This window comes from Leopardus geoffroyi, chromosome B1 (assembly GCF_018350155.1).
Source record: "Leopardus geoffroyi isolate Oge1 chromosome B1, O.geoffroyi_Oge1_pat1.0, whole genome shotgun sequence".
Taxonomy (NCBI): Eukaryota; Metazoa; Chordata; class Mammalia; order Carnivora; family Felidae; genus Leopardus; species Leopardus geoffroyi.
This window is the reverse complement of record NC_059327.1, coordinates 171,400,298-171,426,267: the sequence shown is the minus strand read 5'-3', so window position 1 is coordinate 171,426,267 and position 25,970 is coordinate 171,400,298. Positions and strand designations below refer to the sequence as shown.

Here is a 25,970-nt window from a genome sequence, read left to right as displayed (position 1 = left end):
ATCACTGGGGGGTCCTTGGGTGCCTTTCGAGCACCAGCGCAGACCAGCATTGGCCACAGGACAATGAAGCAAAAACTGTGAAACTTTATGAAAACTTTCCTATCAAGTCCTGAACCTGACTGTCTTATTTTTTCTCCCAGCTTCAAGTTTTTTTGTTTTTGTTTTTCTTCCCTCCCTGACATTTATTGGCTGTTTGCCCTTGGTCAAGGCCCTTAGGCTCTTTTGTTCTTCAGTTTATTCATCTGTAAAATGGGACTAATAGTGGCACTAACCCCCTAAGAGTGCTGTGAGGGTTATACTCCTTAATCCGTGTAAGGCTCACGGTGTGAGAACATCCAATGTGGCCTCGACATGGATACTAAGCAGTGTACTAACCAGGAGGTCTGTGGAGAGGGTCTCCTAACCTGATTTGGATCTTGCAACCTTTTGGAATCTGATGAAAAAATTCCAGAAAGAAATGTGCATGGACCCACAATTTTACGCACAACCTCAGGAGGATGGGGGAGAAGGTTCAATAACCCCTGAAACTCATTTACAGACCCCTTCAAATCCACATCCTGCAGGTAAAAGAGCTCTGAACCGAATTCTGGATTTATGCAAATTTACCATCTGGTGTCTGGAATTTCAGGGAATTCAGCTCCGGGAAGGGCTCTGTCCTTCCCAGGACCAAATGGTGCCGGAAGCACCTGTCTTTGTTGAGTGTGCCTTAGTCTGCCAGCTGGTTTGCTCCCCACCTCCCTCTCCTGCCCCCCAGCACCGTGCAGCCTGTTAGCCTGCAGAACTTGCAGAAGCAGGGAGTCAGAGTTCCAACAGGACTAAGTGTGAAGAAGAGGATCTAAAGTGGTATAAGGTTATTGAAATTCAAGGCACATTCTTCTAAACAAAGGACTTTCTCATGCCACTGGAGAGAAGACACAATAGTTACCAGCCAGCTTACTAATGAGGGAAAGAGGGATATTTGAGAGCAACAGGAAATGAGTTTTTGGTGGCTTTTTCGTTTTTTTTTTTTTTTTTTTTTTTTTTAAAGTCCCTGTTTGAAGACAGCAAGAATTAACAAGGTCTGCTTTCATTTGGGCTGTGCTACAGTAAAACAACAACAAAACAACCTTGCTTCTCTGAGTATCTGTGAAGACAGAACACACGTACACATACAACTTACACTTACTTCTCAAGTGAGAAATAACTCATGCCATGTTACGGTTTCAAGGTTTAAAGTTTAGGGCAAAATCAAAGGGAAGAATTATGTAAATTATACCCAAACCATGAAACCATGGTCTGGCTTCCTTCCTGAAAGCAGAGGGAGAGAAACAAAAAATACTCAGAAGGCTCCTCTCTGGCTTTGACACAGTGGAGGGAAGAAGACCAGTCTATACTAGGGAAGTGGTTTCCATGTGAGAAGTGTCACAAGGACATAAAGTACCAGGAAGATATAGACAAGACTCCCAGTTAACACCATGGTGAGTCTGTGGGTGAATTCTCTTCCATCTCACGCACCCAGCCATGGGCAGGGTCTCGTTCGGGTAAGGCGCATTCCTAAATCTGTATCTAAATTTCCAAGAGGATTTAGGGCTATCACTACACACAGCCAATCCTCCTTTCTTTGCGCACACAGGAGTGCTAGCATAGCTAACACAAAGAGCCAAGACATTTGATCATTTGATTTTTGGAAACTTCCATCTAGATACAAGTACTCTTGATATTCTGTAAACTCAGTGATACCCCAACAAAAACAGACATCAACGCTACGATGACTGACTAATAACGAAATCACAACAGCCGCTCCCATTTTATTGAATGTGCTGCCCACCCAGGCTCTGTGCTTGGCACACGTTATCGCCAGGCTACACGGTTAACTCTGTGTGGGAGAACCAAGATTCCAGGACTTTCACTTTCAAACCCCCATCACTAAAGAGTGGTACATCTACAAATGGAACCTGCGGGTCTGCCTGCCAGGTCTCTCCTCCTTTGTTGTGTGGTTCTAGGGCACCCGAGGCACCAGGCACCCGAGCCTTCCTCCCTCCCAGCTAAGGGGCTCTCCTCAGGACCCCAGTCCTCGATGAAGACAGGTGGTCTCAGCTCTCCGCTCCTATCCCTATCCTATTGGATTTTTGGTTACACCACTGCTGGACCTGGTGACAAAAAGTAAGTGTGCTCTATTTGGTTTAAATGATGTCCCCAGGCAAAGGCTGAGGGTTTCATCCTTTGCACAGCAGTCGATTATCCTGTTGCTGCCCTGCTTATGATCCCCTCCCAAACCCCCTGCCTCACCCACAACCCGCTGGGCTCCAGCCACACTCTGATCCTTCTGTTCTCTCACACACATGCCTTGACCTTCTGCCCTGGATGACTTATGCCCACAGGTCTCCCACGGGAAGGCTCCTCCTTATTGTCACCACTTCCAAAAAATCCTTCCAGGCCACCCAGTCATTGCCAACACCTGCAGCCATCTAACACTACCCTGCTTGGTCATTGTTCCTCCTTCCACCCCAGAAAAAAGTAAAATCTGTGTGAGCAGGAACTTTCCTACTGTGTTCACTCACCACCGTGTAAGTGTTCACTCACCACTGCCTGGCACATTGTGCCACGTAATCAGTAAATGATTCTGAATGAATGAATAGAATGAATGAATAACTAAACAGGGTGAACAAAGAACCCCCCGCCTCCTAACTCCTGATCATGTCCGTAAGAACCTAAGGCAATGATCCTGTGAATAACAGAGTTGGCTGAATTTCTTTTTCCCCTGTTCTGATCATCACAGATGGTACTTTAAAAATGACTTTAGTTCATATTCCGTTTTCATGTCATCTGAAACCACAATGTTAATGAAACATATATCTCACAGGAATGAGCATGGAGGAAAGTTGTGGAAAGATTATCAATCTCTTGTGACTCTATCTGAAAGTGAAACAAATCTATACTTTGATCATCGCCAGCAGAAACCACAATAATGCTTCCAGAGCCCCTAACTAGATTCCTCCTTCAGAACGTTTGTCTAAATGAAAAATGGCTTCTCTGCTCCTGAAGAAATCAATATATAAATTTCCATTGTATATTGATTTCTATCAAGACTTATCAGCTCCTCGGATAATTTTCTTTATATCTGTACTCTAAAAGAAATAAACCTTTGCTTATCACTTAGGGAAAAGACTCCAGACAACACATTTCCATATACACTAAGGCAGAGGACACATGAGGAGCTGGACCACAAAGCATCACAGAACATTCCCGACGAGGCTATCTTGGCAGGAGTTAACTTTTTGACACAATTTGAAAGAATACCCATCTTTCCCATTCAATAAGGTTACTTTTTATATGAGGCTAGTCTCCTTGTTCCAGACTCTTTTTTCTTCTCTGTCGAATATAAGAAATCTTTAAAACCCAAAAACCACAATCTCATCACCGTAGCATTCTATTTTCACTGTCTGAGTTTACCTTTCTTTTATTGTCCATATTTGTTCATATTTGACAAATGCAATAACCGTACCACCTTGAAGAAGCTGAAGTGTGGGCTTGGGATGTTTGAATAATGGTTTGTCACAGAAGCACCCCAAACAGCCTGACCTTCTCCAGGAATTGTTTGGAGACTGGTTTTCAGAATACCTCAAAGCTGGCGAAAAGCGACTGAACTTTCTAACTTCTGAAGGACAAGGTCCCTATTTCAGCTGTCACTATGGGTTCCACTCTGGTCCTTTAAATCAGGGGTGGAAAACTATGGCCCCAGGATCAGAGACCATCCGCCTCCTGTCCGTTCTTATAAAGAGTCACTGGAACACAGCCACACCCACTCGTTTCCTCTTGTCTATGGCCGTTCTTGCGCTATGATAACAGAACTCGAGTGGCTGAGTTTACCCACAGAGCCCCAAATATTCAGTATCAGGCCTTTTCCAGAAAAAGCGTCCAACCCTGCTTAGATGACAACCTGATCCAGGGGTTGTAACATACAATGTAGACCAACACTGAGATTAGGACCAGCTAAATGATTTGTGAAGCCCAGTGCAAAATGAAAATGGGAGGCTCCGCGTGAAGAGATTAAGAAGTGCAAGATGGTAAGAGCAGAGCATTAACCTGAGTCCTGCTAAACCTGTCCAGCAGCCTGAGATGCTGCAGCAATCCTTGTTGCGGGTGACCAAACTCCAAGGCCAGCTAGAAACTATTCTACCCACACGCGGAGATAAGAGTGTTTCCAATCTGTAGCTTCTTCAGAACCAAAAACACTTTTGCTCAACTGAAATCTTACATGTACATCCAACATGCGAATCAGAGTCAATATGGAGCTCTGCCTCAACCATTTCATTTCAAAAAGGTCACGTGCAGGCTATGAACGGTTTTTTTTTTGGGGGGGGGGCGGTGGTAGGGGGATGGAAATCACACCAGACCTCTTGCAAACAGCATTTTCATGTAACCTGCCAAACAGATGCATGCTTTGACGTGACAGAATCAGGCCAAATCAGCCCCGACTGTCAGCTGCTCTCTCTGCAGCTGCTTTCCATCATAATTATTTCAACTGTCATAATTTATTCATCTCCAGACAAGCTTACGTGTTCCAGGGTAACTAGGCCGGGCATCCAGGTCAGAAGGGCTGGCATCCCCAGTCATTTCTGACCCTCCACAAGCCTAAAATTCTGACTGTAGAGGGAATATTTTCTACATCAGTTATTTTTTTGCAAAACCAAACCAAAGTTGATTTCAAAACCAAAGTTAACTGACAAAGACACCATAAGCTTTCAAGTTCATAAATTTGAAGGGGGGGGGGTGCAAAATAATCCCATCAGAAAGCAAATACTTCATTTCTATATTTTACAGGTGACAAGGAGATGGCTTTTCTAGCCTCACAGTATGCTCAGTTATTTTCCCACAAAGTTACTCCTTCTGATTCAAGATACATATGGAACAACTTTTGTTTGGGACAAAATATCCAGGTGTCTGGACTCTGAAGAATGTCCCATGTGAAATAAAGAACTTCAAATGCAATTATCAATGGTTTCTTACAAAACTGGAGCAAAGGTAGAGTTAATTCCGTATGAATTAAAACTTAAACCTGTCTTTTTTTCTTACTTTGATCCTTTCTTTCTTTCTTTCTTTCTTTCTTTCTTTCTTTCTTTCTTTCTTTCTTTCTCTTTCTTTCTTTCGAGAGTGCACGCGCACGTCGTGCATGTGAGGGACAGAGAGAGAAGGGCAGAGAGAGGGAATCAAACTCAAACCTTCAATCACAGCCAAAAGGCCTCATAAAATCGTGTCCCCACAAACCTCTTCCACCCCAGCACACACCACTGGCCTCCTTGCTTCTGGCTCCAACCATGCTGGCCTCCTCTCTGATTCTGGAACGTGCTGAGCACTTCTCTTCCTCCAAGCTTCCTACTTGCTCCCCACATGCCTGGCTTCTACTCAGCCTTCACATTCAGCTCAAATATCACCTCCTAGGATGGACTGCTTCTTTGTCTCATTCCATCATGTACCTCACAAGATGCCTGCCACACAGATGTTCTGTATCTGCTGAACAGCAAGTCAATGTATAGATTATAAATATCAAGTACATGTGATAGCCAAAGTTAAACCCTCAAAATAGAAAATGAGGTCTTCTCATCTATACTAATTCATCTGCCCATTCAACATTTCAATTACTTGTGAAGAACATCCTATGCCAGGACCAGAGGAAACCAAAGGTCTAAGAATTTCTCAAAAATATTATATTCTGTGTTTAAAATAGGTGCTTAGAAAAGAACGAGTTACACTACTATTCAATGTATTTTCATGTAACCCGAGCGATTTGTGGAAAACTCTGGAAACCCAGATGAGTAAGAAGTTACAGGTCATCAATATACTCCAACAAAACAAACAAAAACCATGAAAAGTATAGACAGAGTAAGTAGGGGTTTTCAAACCGTGTTCTAGGTCCTTAAATCTAGGAGTCATCTCTTCACACTTGGGAGACTGTGGACAGATGGAAAGCTTTGCTCAGTCAGTGGTACAGAATGAAGTTCATTTCCCTGAGGGGGTTGTTAAAGATGAAAGCTGTTGAGGTGAGACCAGGAGATTGCATGACTGATAGACAGTTTTTGAAACACACTGGAAGGACCACATCCAAATTAACAACAGCCCTGTTCAAACTCTTAGAACTCAGCTTCTGGCCCTCCTTGCAGTCCCAGAAGACCGACTCCAGTGCACGATGACCCACGGTCTGATTAATACCTACACCCTTGGCACGGAGGTGACCTTGGCCCTACTTGTGAACACCTACAGCCCTGGGCTCAGCTGGCCTCCAAGGCAGCGGCCAGCAGCAACACCCTCTTGACTCACCTCAGGGTCATCCATACTACTTCTTAGGTGTGCTCCAGTTCAAAGGATCTAAAATGGATCCTGTGACAATATTATGTGAGCTCTAAGAAAGCAAGGAGGTACTTGGGCAGTTCCCATTTTAATCACTAGGGCCGAGGCCCAGCATATACCAGGTGTTCAGTCAATACTTATTAAATAAATAATCCCCATTGCTCAAAAGCTAGGACCCACTACAATGTTAGAGGAACTCAATGCAGCAGGTGTCAGAGAGGTAGGGTTCCTGACCCACCCAGCACATAGCCTGTGCCTTCATGCTGAGCCTCACTTACTGCTGAGCCAAGAACGATGGTACCTTCTTCGACAATAAGGGCTGATGCTTTGTGGAAAGTCTTTCCCCCTCTCGGGCTTCTTATTTACACTTCATTTTGGACAACACAGCCACCAACAACTTTTACAAAATTATGGACAAGGGGCACCTGCGTGGCTCAGTTAAGCATCTGACTCTTGATTTCAGCTCAGGTCATGATCTCACGGTTTGTGAGACTGAGCCCCACATCGGGCTCTGCACTGACAGTGTGGAGCCTGCTTGGGATTCTCTCTCTCCCTCTCTCTCTCTGCCATCCCCTGTTCACTATCATGCAAAAATAAATAAAGAAACATTAAAAAAAAAAAAAAACCCAAATTACGGACAAAATTTTCAAATAGGGATTTAAAGCTGCTTTCTTCATAATATGTTATGCTTCTAAGTCCCTGGGAAAGGCGTTAGGACACCAAATAACTGCTATCACAAAGCAGTACCAACTAAAAGGCAGTGGCAAAGATCTGAACTTTAGGGAGAAAACTTGCAAACTGCTTTTGTGTCAGAGTGAGGATGGAGAAGAAACTGCCCAATGGTCTAAGGAACCCAAAAAACACAATACAAGGAAAGCGGGCATAACCCACCACTCAGGATTCAAGTCAAGCCAGGCTGCAGCTGCAGTTATAAAAAGAAAAAAAAAAAAAAAAAAAAAAAGACTAATGGGATCGTCTGCTCCTCCGCCTTCTCCCACCCAAGGCAGTAATGAAGATTCACAACCACACATTAATTAGGGAATCAATAGATGTGCCTGGTTACAATACTGGTACAGGGAAACAGATAATGGAGAGAGAGAAGGCACAGATTCCCTGAGAATGCGATCAAATCTGTATGCACTATTTACATCATGTTTTTCTTTATAAAAAAAAAAAAAAAAAAAAAAAACTCCTTTTTCAATGCCAAGAGCAAGGAGGTGATTTTCTGCATTTTGGGAATTTGAAACATTTTGTCACATGGAAGTCACACAGATATTCTAAACCATATAACTAAAATTATTTGTAAATGCAGTCTTTTTACACCAAAGAATATTGCTTTTAATCCCAAAATTGGATTATCAAGATTCTCCTAACAGACAAGAAGACATACACGTGGATTCACCAGAGGGCATGTGAAATGAATACACTCATTTACTCAATCCTAACACCGGCCACAAGAGAAATGCCCAGAGCAGAGCCTCCAAACGGCTACTGCTGCGCTCGTCAATTGGGATCAAAAGCTTCCCGCATCCCACCCCACGCCTCCAATTCACACATTCTTCACCCTTCTCTCCAGCGAGGCAGAAAGGCTCCCCCTTAGCCCTCCAGCTGCCCACGACCAGGCACTTCGCTAAGCGCCGACTCTGGCGAAGGGAGGGTGCAGCCTTTGTCCCGCGGGTCCCCTGGGCCCGCCTCGCTGTCCCCGCGAGCCAGCTCGGGATCGGACCCCGCTCGTTACCTCTGCACGCACCTGCAGACAAAGGCCCGCCGCCCCTTCCCCACGTTTCTCACCTTGGCCTCCCGCGCGGCCCCGGCGCTGGGACGAGGACAGCGGTGACCACACCAGCCAGCCGGCCGTGGCCGCTCGAACCAGCAGCGGCGCGCTCCTTCCGTCTTAAGTTGAAGCCAGTGCCTTCCGCGCCTCCCAGCGTCCGCACCTCCCAGCGCCGGGCCTGCCCGCGCTCTCCGCCCGCCGCCGTCCGCCGCGGCCGCCCATTGGCTGCTGGGGAGGAGCCGCCCCTCCCTCCCCCCCACCCCCTGCCAGGTGTGCCCAGCAGGTGTCCCCCGTAGGGGCTTCCAGCTGCCGGACATCAGGCCCAAGGCAAGCAAGTTGGGGGGAGGGGGCGTGCGGGTAGGTAAATACCTCCATCCCCAACGAGCCCACCCGTTCTAGGACGAACATTTCCCATTTTGGACACTCGGGACGTGGCAAGTTCATTCTGATCTCGCTGAACCGCTTTACAAAGTTGACGTCCTGGGCTTGGCTTTCTGGTTCCTAACAGACCCTGCCTGAACCCTGCCGCGGGGAGTCGGGGCGTAGGGGAGCAGGAGGCAGGAGTGGGAGGGGAGGGAGCACCGCAAGCCACAGCCAGAAAGCCTTTTCAATGTCAAGACAAAGCAGGTCCAAACTGTAGCTTGATAAATGAGGCAGCGAGTGCTGAACTGAGCTTCAAGGTATTTTTCAGATTCCCTGCCAATTTACAGGAAACACTTAACAGCAAGTCATTCACCCCTACACACCTCTCCAATCCCGGCATCTCTTATGGCACTTTTTGTTTACTGCTCCAAGATGACACTGGCATCCCAACGCTACCATCTCTAGTTGAGAATCCGCTCCCCCATACACAGAAGCAGGAAAGTGTCCAGTTGGCTAAGTGACAGCATTTTAAATGAATGCTGGCCAGTCATTGACTAAAACAGAGTTTGAAAGGGAAATCCAAGATCTCTTACTGTCTATATTCCGTGTGTACTCAAAGTACTTCTTCTAATTGATTCTGGGCAAGATGTTTGATTGGACAATTTAACCAAATGAAATAGGCAGGGGACATCAGCCATGTTTTCTGTTATATTCAAAGTACCATACACTTTTTTTTTTTTTTTAAACAGGGAAAGGAATATAATCCACAAAACACACACAAGAAAATCAAGTGAGTGTGTAACTAGGAGTCTTGTCTGGGTTTAGTAAAACACACCACAGGTATACTGGTAATTCTTTTAGTGTTCATGTTTTAAAAGCAGATTAAACATCTACTCATTTGTTCAACATTTATTAAGCTCTTCCTAAATGCTGGGCTCTGTGCTGACAATTCTATTGGAGGCTTTTCTGGTTATCAGTTGTTTTGCAAGGAGGACATGTTTTAACACATGGCATATCTGAATCTATGACCAATAATTCCTCAGCTATTTAGAAATGCTGTTTACAATGAACTGCTCTGGCAACCACAACTGTGTGGAACACAGCTTCCACTGGAAGTGGGGGTGAGTCTTGGGCTTGGGGTTCAGCAGTCAGAACAGGCATCACCAAATCTGGAGATACGAGCTGATTAACCGGAATCCCACCTGTCACCCCTTCGAGGCTGCCCTTCTTTCCTTACGCATAATTCTAGGGAGTTTGGTTACTTGCCTATAGGAGGGTAGAAACAACAAATGAGAAGCAAAAGAGCTGCAAGATGCCCGAAGGTAACAACACAGTATGACAGCTGAACGTCCCCTGGCAGAGAAGTCGTGCTTGACAAGTCCTGCCAACTCTACTGGCCACTGTCCTCTCAAACTCATTACCCTCCCTCCAACCCCACTGCCTCCACCCTATTTCCAGCCACCACCGTCTCTCATCTAGATGGTTAGCACAGTCTTCCAACGGTCTCCCTGGCTCCACTCTCACCCTCGACGGGCTACTCTCACAGCTGCCACACGTGTGTCCCTTTAAACAAACAAATCACAAACCTGAGCATCCATGCTCAGACTTTAAAACCCTCCAATGGCTTCCCATTGACTGGAGAGATATAGTCCATAATCATTTCAGGGGTCACTGAGGCCTCCTGCGATCTGGTCCTTATTCTCTCTACAACCAATGCTGCAATCACATTCCCTCCTTCTTCTCTCTGCTCCAGCCTCATGCTCCAGTTTCTGGAACATTCCCAGCTACTTTCCACCTCAGAGGCTTTGCACCATCTGTTCCCTCCTCTGGAATGCTCTTCACTGCACCGCTCATCTGGCTAATCCCTTTCGTCCTTCATATCTCAGTCCACTTCCTTGGGAAAATCTTCCTAACTGGCAGTTCATACCCCTACCCTCTCCATTCCCCAGCGTCCCAGATATTTTCTTTACAGTCCGCTTCTCCCTCACTTTATGGTGAGTCTTATATACTTACTGTAGTGTCTGGTTTTGTTTCTGTGTAGTAAAGAATTCAACCTTGACCCAACAGAGGTCTGGCCTTTTCCCTCAGCTTCTGGAGGTAAGCTCTTAGACCATGGCATGTCATGCCTATTACTAGCGTTTTTGTCTGCCTGCAGGTCTTGGGTCACACTAGATAGTCTAACAATGTGGTTTGGGGCAGGGGCTTTGGGTTACTCGGCATCAATTCCACTTCTGGAGGGGCTAGAGTCTGAGGTCAACCACATGGGTCATCAACCATGCCTATGTGATGGAGCCTCAATAAAAATTCTGGACACCAAGGCTCAGATGAACTTCCCTGGTCAGCAATACTTTGTGCATACTATCACACACTGATGCTGGAAAAACTATACTGTCCATGACCCCACAGAGAGAGGACAACCGAGGCTCTCTGGAAATTTCCTGAACTCCGCCCTATGCAACCCTTTCTTTGGCTGATTTAAAAAAAATTTTTTATTAATGTTTATTTTTGAGAGAGAGAGAGAGAGAGAGAGAGAGAGAGAGAGAGAGAAAGAGGGAGACAAAGCACAAGCAGGGAAGGGGCAGAGAGAGAGAGGGAAACACAGAATCCGAAGCAGCTCCAGGGTCTGAGCTGTCAGCACAGAGCCCGACACGGGGCTCGAACCCACAAACCGTGAGATCATAACCTGAACCGAAGTTGGACGCTTAACTGACTGAGCCACCCAGGCGCCCCTTTCCTTGGCTGATTTTAATCTGTATATTTTAGGTGTAACAAACCACAATGTGAGTGTAATAGTTTGTAAGTCTTTCTAGTTAGTGAACCTAAGACTGGTCTTGTGGACTGTTCCCCATTGTATTTTCAGCATCAAGCACATTTCCTGATACACAGTACTTAATACAGTTCATAATGATCAAATTTAATCAATTCATTTTTTCCTATAGGTACTTTTTTTTTGTTTTAAAGTTTATTATTTATTTTGAGAGAGAGAGAAGTCGGGGGGGGGTGCACAGAGAAGCAGAGAGAGAATCCCAAGCAGGCTCCACACTGTCAGTGCAGAGCCTGATGTGGGGCTCGAGCTCACGAACCATACAATCATGACCTGAGCCAAAATCAAGAGTGGGACGCTTAACCGACTGAGCCACTCAGGTGTCCCTTCTAAAATGAGCATGTAATGCACATGTAATGCCTTTACAATTTAAAGAATAAATTTTCATTTTGTCAACTCTTACTCCTGAGTCAAGGTCCAGATCAAAAGTCAGGTCTTCCATGAAGCCTTTTCCTACTCCCCAGGGCTCATCATTCTTGCCTTTGTGTTTCTGTGGCCCATTGCTCTGCTTTCCTAGCAGTCAGTGGTACTGAAACATTTGTTTCTGTGAAGGACTTGTGTTAGATCAATTCTGAATCCCTAGTGTCGGGCGTGGTGCTTACACAGAGCAGGTACACAAAAGATATTTACAGAATGAAGGGAATTTTTATTTTTTATTTTTTATTTTTTTTAATGTTTTATTCATTTTTTTGAGACAAAGAGAGACAGAGCATGAACGGGGGAGGGGCAGAGAGAGAGGGAGACACAGAATTGGAAGCAGGCTCCAGGCTCTGAGCCATCAGCCCAGAGCCTGACACGGGGCTCGAACTCACGGACCGCGAGATCGTGACCTGGCTGAAGTCGGACGCTTAACCGACTGCGCCACCCAGGCGCCCCGAAGGGAATTTTTAAAAAAGGGTTTAGTTTATAAAAAGATAGGTTCAGCCATCTACGAAATTCTGATACGTTTTGCAGTTCATTCCCTGAAAAGTAAGGTAGCTGTTACTGCAGTAACTGAGTGTTATCATGGCGTACAACTCCATTATTTGCTTTTTAAAAATAAAAGTGTTCCTCGAAATTATTATCCACTTTAAAAACCTGACATGCTTTAAATAAAAGTATGGAAGCATATCGCCAAACCTTTAAAAGTCATCTGACTCCCTAATTAGAATGAAATAGTACAGTTTATTTACATAATACATTAAAAAAAAAAAAACTACTAATCTTTCTCTCCTCCATACTAACCTAATTGAAAATTCAACCAGCACACTAATAATCTATGATGTCCCCAAGTAGCATAGAAAAATCAATTTTATTTCCTTCAGACCTGCATTTAAACTGGATAATAACTGCTATAATGTGCAACGGCCATAATCCAATTTCAATTTGTTTGATTAGATGAGTATAAACATTAAACAAGAAAGTCACAGGATTGTCATAACAATGTTCACACTGTTAACTCATTATAGAACAAAGCATTTTCATTTGCTACTAGAAAATATGCTGCTAGAAAATATATAAATATGAATTCAAACAATCCTTGAGTACTGTCCACAAAGATCTTTACATTGTCTCACCCAAGATAAAAGCAGCTTTGAACTTGGAGGCCACTAGCAACTCTCCCTGAATTCAGTATAAGGAAAACTCCAAATGATTCCTTAAATATTCGAAGTCGTATTTAAACATTCCTTGGGTGGTTCAGTTGGTTAAGTGTCCGACTCTTGATTTCAGCTCAAGCCATGATCTCGAGATGGGCTCTGTGCTGACAGTGCAGAGCCTGCTTAGGATTCTCTGTCTCCCTCTCTCTCTCTGCCCCTCCCCTGGTCACTCATGCACTCTCTCTCTCTCTCTCTCTCTCTCTCTCAAAATTAAATAAACATTCCTTTGTTACCACATTGCATAATTACAAAGGATATCAAAGCAGCACCCAGGTCAGTGGTTCTCAAAGTATACCGTGCATACTAATCATTAAAATGAAGATGTCAGGGCTCACCCCAAGAGTATGATTCAGTAGGTCTGGGGTGACCCATGCTCTTCTCATATATGTACCTGAAGGACTCAGAGGCAGGTGGCCAGTGGACTACATGCACTGAGAAATTGTTTCCAGAGAAGGGGACTGGAATTGTGTGGAGGAAGGAAGTCAAACAACACAGATAAAGACAATGGACAATGTGATGTTGTGACTTTTTCTGTGTCCCCCCCCCCCCCCCCCGAGTCTATCTGAGCTCCTGGAAACTCAACCACGCCTTATTAGGTTTTGTTATCTTTGGTGCCCATCTCAGCAGAGAACACTTACTAAATTAATTTCACTGTAGTAAATGGCATACACCTACACTCACACTTGCACGGACATCAGGAAAATGCACCAACAGTACACTTCTGGGGGTCACACACAATCCCAACAAGGTTATCAATCAAGCAGGTGGGATGTTTGTACAGGACCTCGACCTCGATCAGTGCCTTTCAGGCTTCCATGTGCAAATGCATCCTCTGGGGATTTGTTAAAATGCCAACACTGATTCAGTAGGTTTGGGGTGGGACCTGCATTTCTTAAAAGCTCCCAGGTGAGGGGCACCTGGGTGGCTCAGTCGGCTAAGTGTCTGACTTTGGCTCAGGTCATGATCTCACTGTTCATGGGTTCGAACCCCACATCTGGCTCTGTGCTGACAGCTCAGAGCCTAGAGCCCACTTTGGATTCTGTCTTCCTCTTTCTCTGCTCCTTCTCCTGCTTGCACTCTGTTTCTCTCTCTTTCAAAAATAAACAAACATTAAAAAATTTCTTTTTTTATTTTTTTAACATTTATTTATTTTTTTTGGGACAGAGAGAGACAGAGCATGAACGGGGGAGGGGCAGAGAGAGAGGGAGACACAGAATCGGAAACAGGCTCCAGGCTCTGAGCCATCAGCCCAGAGCCCGATGCGGGGCTCAAACTCACGGACCGCAAGATCGTGACCTGGCTGAAGTCGGACGCTTAACCGACTGCGCCACCCAGGCGCCCCAAAAATTTCTTTTTAAAAGTTCCCAGGTGATGCTGATGCTCTAGTCCAGAGACTCTATTGTGAGTGGCAAGAAACCAGACGCAAATGAGCCCAACAATGGCCACAAGGATAAATAAACAGCAAAAAGGAATGTAAACTCAGATCCACAATGAACTCAAACAATAAAAGCCAGGGAGTTGTGCACCAAGAGTAATCTTTCCCAACTTATTTTATTTTTTTTATTTTTTATTTTTTATTTTTTTTTAAATTTTTTTTTAACGTTTTTATTTATTTTTGAGACAGAGAGACACAGAGCATGAACGGGGGAGGGTCAGAGAGAGAGGGAGACACAGAATCGGAAGCAGGCTCCAGGCTCTGGGCCATCAGCCCAGAGCCCGACGCAGGGCTCGAACTCAACGGACCGCGAGATCGTGACCTGGCTGAAGTCGGACGCTTAACCGACTGCGCCACCCAGGCGCCCCTCCCAACTTATTTTAAAGGACTGTGTACCTGACGGTTGCCCTTAGAGGAATCCATAACGTGAATTTTTAAAAGAAAACCTCCTCCACCCACAAAACACCAGATACAGCAGAAGTTTTCCTTGCACTCACATACGGATGCGACGTTTATTCTAAAAATCCTCCAGGTTTGACCACAGCATCTTGTAATGAAGATTTTGAAAAAAACAAAACAAAACAAAAACCCAATTCTCCTGTCCAACGACCTGAATTCTTCATGCTCTGCCCTATAACATGCAAGGGCTATTTATAATAGATGTGTACAACAAAAATCTTTGTAAGTGGAAGACATTTCCAAGCCCTAATAGGGAGCATAGCTCATTTTCTGAATGCAATATTCAGCAGACAGAACCTCCCACTAGACCAAAGACAGTGGGCATTTCCCTGGCATTCACTGTACTATAGAGAAATTGACTTATCCTTCCTCCCCCCACTTCACCCAATAGTTCTCTTGTTCCCATCTGCTAGGGGGTGGGAGGTGAACGTCAATTGTTACCCTTTATGATTCAGAATCCTGTGAGAATCAGCTCAGCACTCAATTCTCAAAGTGCATCTGGCTCCATCATCTCCCTATGCAACCCCTTGGAAGGCAGAACTGCAGGGAGGTACAGGGGCCCTGAATGCATGAGGATGAAGAGGGCCAGGCTGTCTCCAGGTCTACTCAGGAATGAAAATGAGGGTCAAGGGAAATGCCTGCTGTCTGGCAATTTCCACAATTAAAATTAGAGAAAAATCACGTTTGTGTTTCTGTATTAGAAACTCAAGCTCAGGGGCACCTGCGTGGCTCAGATGGTTAAGTCTCCTACTCCTGATTTCAACTCAAGTCACGATCTCACCATCGAGCTCTGACGTGACTGAGTTTCAACGAGAAGGAGCCCCAGATGGGGCTCCGCGCTGACTGTAGCCTGCATAAGATTCACTCTCTCCCTCTGCCCATTCCCCATTTGCACACATGTACTCTCTCTTTCAAAATAAAAGAGAAAAAAGAAAAGAAAAGAAAAGAAAAGAAAAGAAAAGAAAAGAAAAGAAAAGAAAAGAAAAGAAAAGAAAAGAAAAGAAAAAAGAAAAGGAAAGAAAAGAAAAAAGAAAAGAGAAACTAAAGCTTAAAGTCATATTAAACTACGGTTGGGAAAGTGGAGGCAGGGACAATCAACTCTGGTCTACCACTGGTCTGGTTTCTGTCCCTATAGTTTTGCCTTTGCTCAAATGTCATCCATGGAACCAAACTATATGTAGCTCCGGAATTTTGCGTCTCTTACTTAGCGTAATTGTTGAGCGTATATCAGCGCTTCGTTCCTTTTTATTGCTGAGAAATTTCATTGCATGGATGTACCATGGTGTGTTTATCCATCTACCAGTGGTGGATATTTACGTTGTTTCCAGTTTGGGGCAATTATAAATAAAACCAATAATAAGAAAATCCACCCCATTTTTTAAAGGCACAAAAACATTTAAACAGATACCTCACCAAAGAAGATATATGGTTTTCGTAAGCACAGGAAAGATGCTCAACGTCCTTATTCATTAGGGAAATGCAGGTTCAGAGCACAACGGGTTACCACGTCACACATTTTAGAGTGCTGACATAACAGTGACAAAACCCCACGGAAACCGGGCAACACAAAGTGCTGCCGAGGACGCTGAGCACGCGGGGCTCGTCCACTGTCACCGGGAAAGCGAAGGGGGAGTTACTTCACAGAGTGCTTTGGCAGTTTCTCCAGAAGCTAAACACCCCATTCCCACACAACCCAGCAGTCCCACTCCTGGGTGTTTACCCGGAAGAAGTGGAAACTTATGTTCACCCAAAAACCTACACATGAATGCTTACAGAAACGTTATTCATGGCTCACGATTAACTTCCCCTTTTTTAAAAGTTTATTTATTTTGAGAGAGAGAGAAAGTAGGGGAGAGGCTGAGACAGAGGGAGAGAGACAGAATCCCAAGCAGGCTCTGTGCTGTCAGTGAGGAGCTGGATATGGGTCTTGACCTCAAGAATCGTGAGATCATGACCTGAGCCAAAGACGAGTCAGATGCTTAACCAACTGAGCCACCCAGGCGACCCTTGTCTTCCCTTTTGAGATGAATAGGCAAACTGTCTTTTTGGTGGGTCCCCTGACTAAAACTTACTTCAGTTTTGCAATGTTCACAGACCCAATGATCACAGATCATACCAGTGATCTTTAAAAAGTAATTAGGAGAGGGGCGCCCATGTGGCTCAGTCGGTTAAGCATGTGACTCGGCTCAGGTCATGATCTCATGGTTCGGGAGTTCCAGTCCTGCATCCCGGTGAGCTCGTGTCATGTTTCCAGTGAGTCTCTCTCTCTCTCCCTCCCTCTCTGCCCCTCGCTCACTTGTACACTTTCTCTCTCTCTCTCAAAAAAAAAAAAAAAAAAAAAAGGAGATTATAAAATAGAGCCACTTAATTTCTTGGTGGTCACAAAACTCCGTTCTTAGAGTTTGCGGTTGAGGCTGAATCCCATAGGTAAGTTTAATTTTTAATTTTCTTAAGTGTTTCTTTATTTTTGAGAGAGAGAGAAAGCACGAAAGTGGGGCAGGGGCAGAGCAAGGGGAACAGAGGATCCAAAGCGGGCTCTGTGCTAAGAGCAGTGAGATCGTGAACTACGAGACCATGACCTGAGCTGAAGTTGGACGCTTAACTAACTGTACTTAACCTTGAACCACTCCTTTTCCACACTTTGCCTTCCCTCTTCTATTTATGCGCCCTCATCCCCCAAAGAGATGTCAGCCATGTCAGGAACTATGGAAAGTAAAGCAGATGAAATTTGCCAGCTTTTAGATCCTTTGGTGCTGGAGTTTAAATTAAAACATTATTTATAACTGCTAGTATCTGTTTTATCTTCATGTTCAGCAGGAAGTTCCTAATTGTGAAGGACAATGGCATTTCAGAGGAATTTTGATATATTATCCAGCATAGCAACGCTCGTTTTCATAAATAAAGCTTTACTGGAACACAGCCACAGTGATTCATTTCTGTCTTGTCTATGGCTGCTTTTATCTAACGGTGGCAGAGTTGAGTAGTTAAGACAGAGACAGAATGACCCACAAACCCTAAAATATTTACAGTCTTTCCTTTTATAGAAAAATTTGCTGACCCTTGATCTAGCAGCATGGCCTTTTGGCCATTCAATTAATATGAACCATTAGTGTACTATTTGTGTAGACTTGTATAACTACTAATTTGCATAGCATTTTATGTCTTCACATAAGAACAGTTTTGTATCTTCAAACATCAACAAATGTCTGTTCATATCTATCATTTCATTATCCCATGAGCTGTAATAAGTTGGCAGTTACTACCATTTCCTTTTCACAGGTAAAGAGGTTCAGAGAGTGAGTTTATAAGAGGTGAAACCAGAACTTGAGCGCAACTCATTCTCCAAATCAGCTCTTGTCACAAAATAGATAGATAGATAAATAAATAAAATACATAGAAAATAAACAAAACACACAGCACACGCAGCAAGCTGATCATTTAGTGAGCCAGCTAAGATCAGCTTGGATTTTCATCTGCCTTAATGCCCCACTGAGTTCATTCAATTAAATTCAGTGCCACACAAAGTTCACACGTGAGGCTCATGTCCTGAGATGATGTCTTTCTTTTATCCTAATTTCTGGCACTTACAGACTGCTGAAAGGCTTCTCTTTCTTACAGACTGTATCCCCTTCATACACATGAGTTGACCATACTAGTTAATGATCAGAGAGTTGATTCGGGTTTCAGGGAAGCTAGAGATCAGATAATTTCTGGGGCTCTTTATGAAAAGAAATACAAAAGTACCTTCCTTTTGCAAATTTTACAAAAACCAGGTGAACTCAATGCTAAACCCTAAAAGGGGCCCTAATTTTTTAAAATTTCTTTTAACGTTTATTTATTTTTGAGAGAGTGAGACAGAGTACCAGTGGGGGAGGGGCAGAGAGAGAGTGAGACACAGAATCTGAAGCAGGCTTCAGGCTCTGAGCTGTCAGCACAGAGCCCGACGCGGGGCTCAAACCCACAAACAGAGAGATGATGACCTGAGCTGAAGTCGGACACTTAATCGAATGAGCCACTCAGGCAAAGGGGCTCTAAATTTGAAGCTTCATGATCATACTAGTAAATCCTCTGTGAATTATCTTCCCCGCTCAACGAAAGGAAGCTCATATATTCCACACAGAGCTCTTAGTAAGAAGCGGCCCTTTCTGACTAAACAGACTCATTATTCAAATCTGCCATCCCCACTGATTCCTCTCAAGTTGCAAGACTGAAAGCATTCATGCTTAATCTCAGCAAACTCTACAGTCTTCAGTCTAGAGCAGGGGTGTTCAAAGGGTGGCCCGCAGATAAAATTCGCCTCACTTGGGGATTTGTTAGGAATGCAAGTTCTCAGGCTCTACCCCAGACATCCTGAATCACAAACTGTGAGGACGGGACTCAGCCATCGTGCTTTTTGAACACCGACAGCGGATTCTGACGCAGCTCAAGTTGGAGCATCTCTGGTCCTCTAGATTGTAGATGCCACACTCTCTGCTCATGTAGAAAACATTTTGAGAAAAAGAGGGGGAAAACTACATCATTTAAGCAAGTTTTAAATGATGGCCAATTTAAAACTTGGCCAATTTCAACGGTAAGCAATCCCATTTTTAGAAGTTTCGGAAAACATGACGTGTAAGATGTGTGAGGATTAACCAGAAGGAGAGGAGCAAATGCTTACAGCTCAAAGTCTGCTTGGACGATTTCTGAGTGCACCGATGTCAATTAAGTGAATTCATGACTTATTGAGTGAGTGAAAATGTATATTTAAACACTCCTGATACAGTCAGACTGAATCGGTATTCTGAACTCTGAATCATCTTAGAGGTTGAAGGAACTTCTCACAAAGAACCTGAATTACTTACTTCAAATAAAATTCCTTATTTTCAAAGACTGGGGGCTGGACCAAATCGATCCTTTTAACCACCAAAGGACCATTTTATTATTTTTAGCCACCAAGGATGTCTTATTTTAAAATGCATTTCTCATACAAATAATAAACGACTTTGATTTGCACCCACACTGCCTTTCTCTGTCAGTCAAAGGTATACTTAGCCACTACTCACAACTTCTGGTCAGCATGAGCTAACCAGTTGAGTTAGCTTGAGTTGAGCCCTTCTGAGTTGATATATTTTAATTCCCACTAGAAGCAAAGACCTGTAATGTTTTGGTTGGCTTGCAGAGCTTTGTATTATACAAATGCAAAAATTTCCCTTTCGCCTTTCCTCATCAATAAAAGGTAAATAACACCTGTCTTCTAAGGCCTGTTCTAAGGATTAAAATAAAACAAACAAAACCCCCCAGATATAATGTAATTAGCATTGCATCTGGCACAAATATGGCCACTGCTATTCCCATGATGATTAAGCTGTTTGACATCTTGAAATGAGCTCTACAGCGGATACTTGTTCGCTTATCCGTGTTGGCCCCCCTTTCTGGGAAATACCACACCACCCAAACCCATGTGGAACAGCAGGTTCCTTGTTGACATCTTGCATGAAATGAACCTGGCCAGTTAATTTAGACTAAGGTGGGTGACTGGTCTATGCCGGGTGAGAGTCTCTCCCCTCAGGAATTTGGAATTGAGAGACTACATTCTAAGACTGGCTAGAAAAGAAATCGTTATTTTCTACCATATGAAGCAGAGAAAAGTATGAAGCCAAGAAGAGTACATCCTGACATTACTTCAGACTCTGGGTTTCAAAGGACAACCAAATTGTCCTTTGTTTAAGATCACTCAAATTGTTTTCTGTTGCTTGTAATCAATGGTCTTTAACTAACACCCACACCCCCAGTGTGGTAGAACCACATGAGGTGAGGTCAGTCCCGACCTGAGAGTTTGTGACTGCAAAGTAGTCAATGGCAGTTAGGATGGCTGTTTCCTCAGCACATGTCCAGGTAGACATATCTTCCAATAGGTGGGAATCCAGAAAGGGAGTGAGTCCCTTGGCAAAACACTGAAAACTCAGATGAATTAGAGTTGAACATATCAGCCCATCCAAACCCTTGGGAGAAGGAGAGATTTAATGAAAAAGGTTTTATGCTGGGGTCTGTTACATGCCAACTGTGGGATTCTGGTTGATTCGCTTTACCTCCTGAGTTTCAGTTTCCCATGAGACCACAACAGCAGCACCAACGGCCATCACAATAATAATGGTGGTAGATGGGTGCCTAGTCCTTATCAGTCAGGGCACAACCAGGAAAACAAAACTGCTATAAACAGTGCAAACAGGGAGTTTCACAAAATTGGTGATTTGAGTAATGGAAGAGTTGAAAAGCAAACAGGTGACAGGTGGCTGGAGCCACGGAAGTGACAACAGCCAGGAGGCCCAGAGAGGGGAGAGGAACGCTTGCTGGCTTTTCACTCCTTCAGCGCCTCCCAGTGGCCAAATCCAGGCACAGCCTGGAAATACAGCCTGGTGGGGGGTGGGGCAGGGGGTCAGAGGCCAGCAGGGGAGGGCTAGGATGGAACAGGGTTCAACCAGACATCTGCACTCACTATGGATGTGCCAGATGCCGTCCTCAGCTCTCAGCGAGAGTAACCCACTCACTCCTGGGAGGTAAGCAATGTTAGTTCCTGATGAGGAAACTGAGGTACAGAGAGGGTGATGTAACTTGCCCAAGAACACATACATAGTAAGTGGCAGGCAGGGCTGCGATTCAAATCCGGAAAACCCATTTGATTTCTTCCAGAGGTGTGGCAAACAAAAACAAAAGGCCCCATTGTCGTAAGTGCTGTGTGTCTGTTGTTAGTGCAAATGCTTTAAACACTTAATACTCAAACACTACATTTAGGCTGTTTATCCACAAACTAAACGTCCTGGGTGTTCTTGCTCGTTCTGAACACTGCATACGGCTCTGTGCCGGGAGCCGCTACAAATTCAGCCCTTCTGATTCACAGTCAGGTCCTAAAAACAAGTTCTCCCTTTGCAGCCATGGTCAGTTTTCCAGGCGAACAATTCTCTCCTTTCTTTTTTCCCTCATTTAGGTATTTATCACAGTAAACTACTAAATTTCGGAGATGATGGTAGGTATGGAGAATAGCTACCATTCGAGCCTTTTCCTCCAAGTTTTTACTTTTCCTGTATATAGGTTACTGGTTGTTGTTTTGTTTTTCTTTTTATTATTATTTTTAATCTGAATATAGTTGACACCCAGTGTTACATTACTTTCAGGTGTACAGGATAGTGATTCAAAAAGTTTATACATTTTGTTATGCTCACCACACGTGCCATCTGTCCCCACAAAGTGCTGGTACAGTACCACTGACTATATTCCCTGTGCCCTACCTTTTATCCCCGTGACTTACTCATTCCACAATGGAAAGCGGGCCTCTCACACTCTCCTTCAACCCTCCCCGCTTCCTCTGGCAGCCATTAGTTTGTCCTCCATATTTATAGGTTTGATTCTGCTTCAACGTTAGTTACACAAGGACTCGGGCCAACCTGTGCCCGCCTGCCCCACGTCCATGGCAGGTGTTGACCAGCAGATGACAGACTCCTCAGCAAGCCGGTCTTGGTCTCCCGGCCCTTCTCACACTAGCAGTTCAGGTCTCTAATGTCATTAGGTCAAAGATGGCGTGGGGTGCCTGGGTGGCTCAGTCGGTTAAGCGTCTGACTCTTGGTTTTGGCTCAGGTTATCATCTCACGGTTCCTTGAGTTTGAGCTCCATATCAGGCTCTGCACTGACAGTGCAAAGCGTGCTTGGGATTCTCTCTCCCTCACTCTCTCAGAAATAAATAAACTTAAAAAAAAAAAAAAAGATGGTGAGTAACCTCTATTTACTATTCTGGTAATAGGATGAACATTTCCTAAAAATAAGGCAAATGTCTGAAGGGACTGCTTTATAAACAAAATAGGGCAGAATTTTAGATTGTAGACAAGGAATGTATATGAAACCACAAAGGCTTTTGAGGGAAAAAAAATGGCTTTGATATTTCTTGGCTTATACCACTGTGTTAGTTTCCTTGCCAGTTATACAACTGCTTATTTTTCTTCATAGGCTTAATGCTGTGAAGGCTTATTGCCTGTGGTATTTATCACTAAATACTTAGTAAATGCTAAAACTTACTGGAACTCACGTGCATTGGCACGTCGGCTTCCGGATACTACTTTAGAAATGGAAGAATATGAGGTCACTCCACTATGCACCTGTGTGTCTCTTAAAACGAACAAAGTACAAATGGATATGCACCACACCGCCTTCAAGCTTAAATGGCAGGGGGAGAAAACATTCTAGTGTCTAAAAACGTAGACACCAAAGCATGTTATACATCATTTCGGAGGAAGACATAGTTCTCTGGCAATAAACTGCTCAGCCATGAAATGAAATAACCCTTCTAGGAAAGGATGATTAATTATTTAATAAACATCGTGTATTTTTAACTTCACTGTGAAAAATAAATGGGAGGAAGTGCTCTACGAATCTCAACGGGCAGCACTCTCAGCCTCCAGCCCACTTTGCCCCACATTGCAGGTGCACAGGAGGCGGGGCTTGAGTGAGGGACAGCGGGGGTGGGGGTGGCGGTTCTCTGCCAGGTGCCCATGGCAGGCCTGCTCTCCTGTACTATCTCACCCGAGCTGCACGTAGGTTCTAAAGCCCCCATCTCTACACAGGAGGACACCAAGGCTCAGAGTGAGTACCTTGCCCAGAGTCACAAAGCCAAGAAGAGGCAGATCCAGGATCTGCTGGGATGTGCTGAACTCAAAAGGTCTTTCCAAGATATCATGATCTGGACCATCCAGAGGAGGGGAGAGCTGAGGAAGGAGAATGGAGGAGCAGAGCAGGGGAGAAGAGAGCTCCGGTAGCAGAGTCAACCTACCTGACTGTGGTAGGTTGAGAAATGGTCCCCAGAATATCAGGTCCTAATCCCTGGAACCTGTAAATACTACCTTACAGGGGAAAAAAGATCTTTGCAGATATGATTAAGTTGGAGATTTTGAGATGGGGATATTAGCCTAGATTGTCTGGGTGGGCTCTAAATCCAACAGCAAATGTCCCTATGAGGGAGAGGCAAAGAGATCACACACACAGAAGAGGATGTTATGTGAAGAGGACGCAGGGACTAGGGGAATGGCCACAGCCAAAGAACGGCCAGGAACAACCAGAAACTGGAAGATGCTGGGAGCAGATTCTTCCCAGGGTCTCCGGAGGGAGTACAGTCTTGCTAACACCTTGATTTTGTCCACTGAAACGAATGTTAGCCTTCCGGCCTCCAGGCTGTGAGAGAATTCATTTCTGTTGCAAGCCAGCAAGTTTGTGGCAATATGTCATGACAGCCACAGGAAACAAATACACTGCCCCGCTGGGTACAAGCTGAGAGTTGCCGCTGTGCGTGCCTCAGCCTGGCTGGCATCCAAATACCAAGAGATATATCCCATCCTGGTCAGGGGCTTTCAACTCTTTTTCTAAAGCTTCCTTCCCCCGTCCCGTGTGATCCTCAACACGAGAAACAGCTGGTATGTCTGCATTAATGGCTAAAAGGAGTAGGAAAAAGCACTGGTCCAGAGTTTAGGATTCACGGTTTCAGACACAGCTCGATCGCTTTTTTGGGGGTGCAACACTAAGCAAGTCATGTGAAAGTTCTACGTCTCATTTTCCTGATCTGTAAAAGCCATCGTGATATGTCCTTCAGTCTCTGAAAAGATTCAAGGAGATAGTGTACACAGACCCTCAGTAAACTATAAAGCGTTGTATTAAAACATGGAAAGAGTCCTGATTACTCCCCCTTCATTCTCTTCTTCATACAATCAAAAGCATTCTTAAGCATCTCGTATAAGGAGAGTATCATGTTGAGTCACACACAAGGAAGTGTAAGGCACCAGAGCTGGCCGGATTTATCATCTTCCTGGGGAGACATACACACCCACAACATTAAGTAACAGCACAAGGTTGAAAAGATTCGGTGCCAATAATATCTACGTGACTACAGAGATAAAAGAGATTATGGAGCACTGTAGTGGTGTGAATATCTGGTCCCCTTCTTAGGGCAGGAGTGTATTTCCCCACCCCCTGAAGTCAGGCTCGGTCACGTAACCTGCTTTGGTCAATGAAATGTGAGCAAGACGTTGTTTCCAGGCAGACCTTTTAAGAGTCAGTACATCTTTTTTTCTTGTGACCATGGCTGGCAATAGTCTAGTCTAGTTAGTGTCTGTATCATCAGCCTCAGACACAGCATGAGGGCAACAACTATAAAAAGCAGTGCCTCCAGTCAATCTGCCATGGACATTTAGCAGAATGAGAGTTGTTTAAGCCACTGAGCCCTTTGGTTGCAGCATAAACTAGACAGTGCTGACTGATACAAAGGGTGACAGAAAGGCTAACAATACAGACGGAACCCAGGCTAAGCCATAGGGCCAGCAATGTCATATAATACTTGACAGGTATATTACAAAGTGACTCATGGGTCTCAAGGACTCATATAATTACTTGCTATTCTACTTAATACAACCCTATGAGGATAGCGACCATGAAGCTTATTCATAACTACATCCTTGGCACCAACCACAGTAGCTGGCGCATAGTGGGGATATAATAAATGGGTGTCTAATAAATCCCCAGAGAGGTAGATGGGACCACATAACAGAGGAAGGAGGGAGGAAAGAAACCACACAGCTTGACACTTCAAGGTAGGAATGAGGATGATGTGGCCTTGGGCATGAAGAAGGCCAACACAGATCACCTAAAAATATACAGGTACAATTATGCTTAAGTTATCATTGTAAAGCTTAAAAAAAAAAGATGGTGTGCCTTCTGGATGATGACAGCCATTTCCATTCTCCTCCTGTCCTGATTAATACACTTCCTTGGTATCATCTGTTTTAATATCATGGTTTCAAGGCCTAAAAGAATGATTAACAACATTATGATTAAAAGCGATCGAAGATTCAAAGACTTAAGATATATACCATTTTTTAAAAAAAAGAATCATTCTAATTTCTACAGCACAGACGTACTAAAACCTGATCTTTTAAAAAAAAATTTTCCCTCCTTTTTATTTTCAACCCTTGACTTAGTGAATTTAATGAATAGGATTAGGTTATATCTTCCTTAATAAATATCCTCCATAGCTTCTCTTATGTGAGTAAAAAAGACAAAGCAACTCTTTAGCTAGGAGCTATATGGAGATAAACCAAGACATTTCCTTTAGGCAAGAAAGGGGCACAGACAATCCCT

General features: G+C 44.2%; 1 protein-coding gene across 27 annotated transcripts in view; it reads right to left on the bottom strand.

Moving 5' to 3' along the window:
• The window catches only part of APBB2 (amyloid beta precursor protein binding family B member 2), a 382,870-nt gene that overhangs the window by 27,209 nt on the left and 329,691 nt on the right, over positions 1-25,970 (bottom strand). The window contains exon 1 of one of the 27 annotated variants that reach the window (XM_045474268.1): positions 8,119-8,239. The exons of the other annotated variants lie outside the window; for them this stretch is intronic. The gene's annotated coding sequence lies outside the window, so the exon portion shown is untranslated. Of the gene's footprint in view, positions 1-8,118; positions 8,240-25,970 lie in introns of those variants that run through there. 27 annotated transcript variants of the gene reach the window in all.